We start from the raw sequence: 7,827 nt of genomic DNA on the forward strand, positions 1-7,827 counted from the left end.
CAAGACCGTGCCAAAACAATGATATTCCTACGCCATCACCTTGATGAGGGCATGAAAATAGAAAATCTTACTGTTAAAGATCCAGTCATACTGTGGGATAATTTGAAAGATAGATATGACCACCTGAAGATGGTCGTTCTTCCACAGGTACGATATGATTGGACTCATTTAAGGCTACAAGATTTTAAATCTATCAGTGAGTATAATTCTGCTATGTTCAGAATTATTTCTCAATTAAAATTATGTGGTGATAACATTACTGATCATGATATATTGGAGAAAACTTTCACCACTTTTCATACCTCGAACATGCTCCTGCAGCAGCAATATTGAGAGATGGGATTCAAAAAGTATTCTAAACTTATCTCATATCTTCTTGTAGCCGAGCAACATAATGAGCTATTAATGAAAAACCATAAAAGCCGACCTACTGGTTCTTGTCCATTCCCTGAAGTGAATGAGATAAACTTCCACCAAGCTAAGCGTGGAAGAGGACGTGCCCCCAGTCATGGTCATGGCCGTGGTCGGGGAAGAAACACTAATCATGGTAATAATAATGCACCAAAGAACCATCCTCACCGCCAACAGTGGAAAAGGAAGGATCAAAAGCATGAAACGGTGCAAGCAGCAAATGCAAAAAATGCATGCTATAGATATGGAGGAAAAGGGCACTGGTCACGTACATGTCGTACGCCAAAGCACCTGATTGACCTGTATCAAGCCTCCCTGAAGAAGACTGAGAAAAATGCTGAAGCAAATTTTATTTTTGAAGATAATTTAGACTTCATGCATTTGGATGTAGCTGATTACTTTGCACTCCCGGAAGGAGAAACAAGTCATGTGATTGGTGATGAATCTATAGAGATGTAAATACTTTAATTTTTGTTGTTTGTAGTAGATAGTATGGTTATGTAATAGTTGTACATAAATAAAAGTTATGCTTTGATAATAATGTTTACTATCATATTTATTTTGTTTATGTCATTTTGAAGAATATGGATAATCCTCAAATTATGTTTGGATCAAAGACCAATCATAAAGATATTTGTGTAATTGATAGTGGAACAACTCATGCCATATTCAAAGATCAGAAATACTTTTCTTATTTGCATAAGGAAAAAGCAAATGTTTCTACAATTTCTAGTAATATAAGTTTGATTGAAGGCTCAGGAAGAGCTATTGTATTTCTGTCTAAGGGAACAAAACTTATTATAGACAATGCATTATTCTCCTCCAAGTCTCGAAGAAATTTGTTGAGTTTTATGGATATCCGCCGAAATGGGTATCATGTTGAGACGATAGATGAAATGAATATGGAATATCTTTGTATTACAAAGAATGTTTCTGGCCAGAAGTGCATTGTAGAAAAGTTACCAACTTTATCTTCTGGCTTATACTATTCAAAGATTAGTACAGTTGAAGCACACTCTATTGTAAACTGGAAGTTTACTGATTCAAATACTTTTGTGCTTTGGCATGGCCATTTGGGCCATCCTGGATCAATAATGATGAGACCAATTACTGAAAATTCGAGTGGGCATCCATTAAAGAACCTGAAGATTCTTACAAATGAGGAATTTTCTTGTGATGCTTGTTATCAAGGCAAAATGATCACTAGACCATCACCAATGAAGGTTGGCATTGAGACCCTGCCTTTTTAGAGCGTATACATAGGGATATATGTGGATCTATTTACCCACCAAGTGGGTTGTTCAGATATTTTATGGTCCTAAAAGATGCATCTTCAAGATAGTCTCATGTGTGCCTACTATCATCTCGCAACCTGGCGTTTGCAAAGTTATTAGCCCAAATAATTCGATTAAGGGCACAATTCCCAGATTATCCTATAAAGGCTATTCGCCTTGATAATGCTGGGGAATTCTCATCTCATGCTTTTGATGATTACTATCTATCAGTTAGGATAAAAGTTGAACATCCTGTAGCTTATGTTCATACTCAAAATTGCCTTGCAGAGTCATTTATTAAACACCTACAGTTGATAGCAAGACCACTACTTATGAAAACAAAATTGCCCACTACTGTTTGGGGCCATGCTATCTTGCACGCATCATCACTTATCCGTCTCAGAGACACATTATAATAAATATTCTCCGTCACAATTAGTTTTTGATCATGAACCAAATATTGCCCATTTGCGAATTTTTGGATGTAGTGTATATGTGCCAGTAGTACTACCACAGCGCAGTAAGATGGGCCCGCAGAGAAGGCTAGAAATATATGTTGGGTTTGAATCACCCTTTATTATTCGCTATCTTGAACCATTGACGGGTGATTTATTTACTGCTCGATTTGCAGATTGTCGATTTAATGAAACAAATTTCCCACAATTAGGGGGAGAGAAAAAGGAAATCAAAAGAGAAATTGTGTGAAAAGTTTCATCATTATCTAACTTTGATCCACGTACCCCTACATGTAATCAGGAGGTCCAGAAGATCATCCATTTACAGAATATAGCAAATCAAATGCCAGACGCATTTACTGATTTGAAAAGGATAACTAAGTCACATATCCCTGCAGAGAATGTGCCTATCCGAATTGATGTCCCAGCAGGACCATCTACTAGCATGAGAGCTAGTGAACCTAAAGCATGCCTGAAGCGTGGTAGGCCTTTGGGTTCTAAGGATTGAAATCGTAGAAAAAGAAAATCGACAAATGATCAAAATGATATTATGAAGGGATCTCCTGAAGAGACCCAAGATCTGACTAGTTCTGAGATTCCTAAAGAAATCAATAAACCCGAGACTCAAATGAGTGAGGAACTTTTAATAAGTTCTACTAGTGATGGGATTAATTTAAATCGATTTAAAATAGTGGTGAATAATATTTTTGCATATAATATTGCACTTAACATTATGCAAGATAGTGAGAATCTTGAACCCCGATCTGTCGAAGAATGTCGACAAAGATCTGATTGGCCAAAATGGCAAGAGTCAATTCAATCGGAATTGAAGTCACTTGTTAAAAGAGAGGTCTTTGGACCAGTAGTCCAAACACCTGCTGGTATAAAGCCAGTTGGTCATAAATGGGTTTTTGTGCGAAAAAGGAATGATAAAAATGAAGTTGAAAGAAACAAGGCTCGCCTTGTTGCACAAGGATTCTCACAACGACCTGGAGTCGATTATGAAGAAACATATTTACCCGTTATGAATGCCATAACATTTCGATATCTCATCAGTTTAGCCTTACGTGAAAGGCTTGAAATACATCTAATGGATGTGGTTACAACTTATCTATACGGGTCACTTGATAATAAAATTTACATGAAAATCCCTGAAGGATTTAAAATGCCTGAAGCATATTCAAAATCTCTAAAAATATACTCAATCAGATTACAAAGATCTTTGTATGTTTTAAAGCAATCTGGGTGCATGTGGTATAATCGCCTCAGTGAATATTTGCTGAAAGAGGGTTACATAAATGATGTTATTTGTCCATGTATTTTTATAAAGAAAATGGCTTTAGAGTTTGTTATACTTGTTGTTTATGTTGATGACAAAAATCTTGTTGGAACTCTAGAATAGCTCCAAAAGGCAATTGAATATCTTAAGAAAGAATTTGAGATGAAAGATCTTGGAAAGACAAAACTTTGTCTTGGTTTGCAAATTGAACATTTAGCAGACGAGATTTTTATCCAATGGTTGTTCAATCACTTGAAGTGAATAAAGATTTGTCCCGAACTCCAGAAGAGGATGAGGAACTCTTTGGTCCCGAAGTACCCTATCTCAGTGCAATTGGTGCACTAATGTATCTTGCTAATGCTACAAGGCATGACATAGAATTTTCTGTTAATTTACTAGCAAGATATAGTTCTTCTCCTACACGGATATATTAGAACGGGATTAAGCATATATTGCGATATTTAAAGAAAACTCTTGATATGAGTTTGTTTTATGCTAACAAAGATAGTGCAGATCTTATTGGTTAGTCAAATGCAAGTTATTTATCTGATCCTCATAAAACTAGATCTCAAACCGGGTATGTGTTTACATGTGGAGGTACTATCATATCATGGCGCTCCACAAAGCAATCTATTGTTGCTACTTCTTCAAATCATGCTGAAATAATAGCTATTCATGAAGCAAGTAGGGAATGCGTATGGTTGAGATCAATAATTCATTTTATTCGAGAAAAATGTGGTTTGGAATGTGAAAAAAGACCCACAATTTTATACTAAGACAATGCTGCATGCATAGGCAAATTGAAGGGAGGATTTATAAAAGGAGATAGAACGAAGCACATTTCACAAAAATTATTTGACACACACGATCTTCAGAAAAATGGTAATATTGATGTGTAACAAATCCGTTCAAGTAACAATCCGGCAGATTTATTCACTAAATCTTTGCCAACTTCAACTTTTAAGAAGATGATATACAAGATTGGAATGCGGAGACTCAAATATTTGAAACAAGATTTTTATCAGGGGGAGTAAAATATGCGATGTACTTTTTTTTCCTTACTAAGATTTTTTCCCAGATGGTTTTCCTTATAAGGTTCTTAATGAGGCAGCTAGAAATGCGTATTACTAAACATGTATACTCTTTTTCCTTCACTAGAATTTTTTCCACTGGGTTTTTCCTAGTAAGGTTTTAACGAGGCACAATACCTTTTAATGAACATCCAAGGGGAGGTGTTATGAAAATAATTATATTGTGAAGGTCCATTTATTACTCCGCTATAGATAATCTTCCTGAAAAAGATTATCCATTTAGTACTCTATTGAAGTTTATCTACAAGTAGCTGATGCAGGCAGGTTGCAAGCAGCTCAATGAAATGATTTGCCAACTTCTTATTAAATAGGCAGGTTACAAGCAGCTCATGCAGATAGCTTACAAGTAGCTAAAGAAAAGCCTCGCAGTTGTTTCCTTTCTTCTATAAATAAAGGAGTTTTTAGTTCATTATGTACATAAGTTTGAAGTTTGAATAATATATCAATCTCTCTCTATACTTGTTTTCGGTTTATTTACTTTACAGTTTTTATTTTATAACGGGTATCACTTTCTAAAATTAGTTCATTATGTCATCTTGGATAGGGCACGTACATTAGGATTATGAGAGATAATCTACAGTTCCATAACGTATCTGTTGGTCAACGAACTGATGAAAGAGTCTTAGATTGTGGGGTCAATTTGACAATAACTTATGAATTTCTTTTCTTGTTGAATTGGTCCCCTTTTAAGTTTGAAATATTCTCATCTTTGTCGGACCTTTTATTTCCCGATAATATAACGTCAGGTCAGATAATTAGAAAAAGCTATATTTTTTTAAGGTTTTTTATTAAATTTCTTTTTATCGTTCATTTTTTTGCCACGCCCCTGTATTAGTGAAAAACAGACTTAACATGGACACCTGGCAAGTATTGCCTAGTCAGCTTCCACGTAAGCCAGTGCATCTCGGATATGTAAACCGGAAAGTCAGAACAACACTCCAATAGTTGTTTAAAACCGAGGACAACTAGAATATCTGGGATTCGATATTTACTCGGCAATTACAAGATCCAACATTAATGTATGTTGATATTGTAGGCATCTAAAATTTAGGGGATCAAGTCCGTACCAAATTTGGCAAAATCCTAAATTCAAGACACTACAAGACAATTTTTGAAATTCTAGGAATATATTAGGGTTGCTTGGATACTACTGTACCAAAACCCTAACTTGGTGGCTACTTTATCCTAACCCTAGGCCACTCCTACAAAAAAGGTTACATATTTCTGTATAGGGTGAAATATGATATGACACGTGGATGTCTAAAGAGAGGACACGTGGAACCCAAGACAGAAATGACCGAAGACCGAACGCAGACATTCCGCTTGTCACCAGAAAGGATAACGTTCATAAAAGTGTGCTAAATACTCTGCGCCCGGTAGCATTTAATAAGGAATATTCTGCAGCATTAAGAGCGACGGTCCGTTACAGAGAATTTGACATTTATGCTCACTATTACATCTTCATCAATGACCCTCATAATTGACATTAAAGGAGGGCATGATCCTAGGACTTCCTTCCTTAGACATAGCAATAAATAGTGAGATCAGTTATCATTGTACAGGGGACGAATTATCTCGCAAAACCTACACTCTATTCTTTGCAAAGTTTTATACAATTCTACTTTCTGGCTTTTGATCTCATCATCGTTGTACCCGAAAATACTGCTCCAGGAATTGTTATCTTTACTGTTTTCATCAATATTTCAAGGCTAAGTATTATACATTTCTTCAATTATTGTATTATTTCATGATCAAATCAATTCACTTGTCTAGAATCTACGTATAAATTCAACTGTAACATTTTACGGATAAATAGTTTGGCGCCCACCGTAGGGCCTAGAAAGTCGTGCAATTAAATTGATCCTTGTCTTTTTTACTAACGTGATTTGATTATTTTTGTCTTAGAAAAAATCACAAAAAGGTAGATAACACCGTTAACAACACGTATAACCCAAGAAATTCGAGGGGATCATCCTCATTTCAAGGATTCAATCAGTGACACCCGCAATGAGGAGAACAACATCACACCGGTGCATGACAGGCTGTACCCTCGATAGTTTCGGGACACACCTGATGATGCTGATGAGGAACATGTCATAGATGCGGTGAGGATCCTGCAAGAGCAACAGACAATTATTCTAGGCCATCTCACACGGCAGGATCAGGTTATGATGAAACTAAAGCAGGCGCTATCGGGGTCTTTGAATAATGCAAACAGATGAGATCCAATTTCTCCCGGTGTTCCCGTAAACCAAACAACACAGAGAATCAATAACAACACTCCCAGGGGCGAAGTTGGCTCCGACGGGGCTGGGGGGAGCAGATCTGGTCTCAACAACGAGAACGACCCGTTCAAAAATGAACTTTTACAGTTAATGAAGGAAGTAAACGCCCGCATAGACCAAATCCTGGACGCGCCACCAGTATTGAAAGGCACAGACTCGAAAAAGTATATTCAATTATCGTACAAGCCGAGTGCGGCACCAGAACTAATCCCGAAGCGGTTCAAGATGCCTGAAATTCCAAAGTATGACGGGACTTTATACCCACAAGAGCATATTACCACCTACAAAACGACGGTAAAAGGGAATGATCTAGCTCCTCACGAAATTGAATCCGTGCTGCTAAAGAAATTTGGAGAAACTCTCATGAGGGGAGCCCTAACATGGTATTCATTATTACCCGAGCATTCCATAGATTCCTTTGAGATGCTCGCGGATTCTTTCATCAAGGCTCATGCTGGGGCTAGAAAAGTGCAATTCCGGAAGCCCGATATATTCAGGATCGCACAGGGAGAATCCCAATTATTACGAGAGTTTGTTACTCATTTCCAGAAAGAAAGAATGTTGCTCCCGGTCGTCCGGGATGAATGGGCAGCTAAATCATTCACCAAAGGATTGAATCCAAGAAGTTCAGACGCTTCCTGAAAGCTGAAGGAGAGCCTGCTTGAGTTTTTAGCAATAACTTGGGCAGATGTACACAACTGGTACTATTCAAAGATAAGGATCGAGGATGACTAGGTCGGTTCTACATCATCAGCCAAAGGACGGGAGAAGAGCAGAGAAAAATCAAAGGATGACTACGACGCGAACAGACAGACTTCGCGGGGCCGATTTTTGCCTTACGAGCGGACTGAAGGCCGTGGCAGGAACTTCCGGGCAGCAAACAAGTTCATCGTTGATAAAGGAATCGATCGTGGTTGAAACAACAGATCACTCCAGGATAAAGAGACGTCGGGGTCTCTGGATCCTTCTTACCCCAAGTTATCGGAATACAACTTTAACATCAACATAGTTGAAATGGTATCAGCCATGAGA

This window comes from Nicotiana tabacum, chromosome 23 (genome assembly GCF_000715075.1).
Source record: "Nicotiana tabacum cultivar K326 chromosome 23, ASM71507v2, whole genome shotgun sequence".
Taxonomy (NCBI): domain Eukaryota; kingdom Viridiplantae; phylum Streptophyta; class Magnoliopsida; order Solanales; family Solanaceae; genus Nicotiana; species Nicotiana tabacum.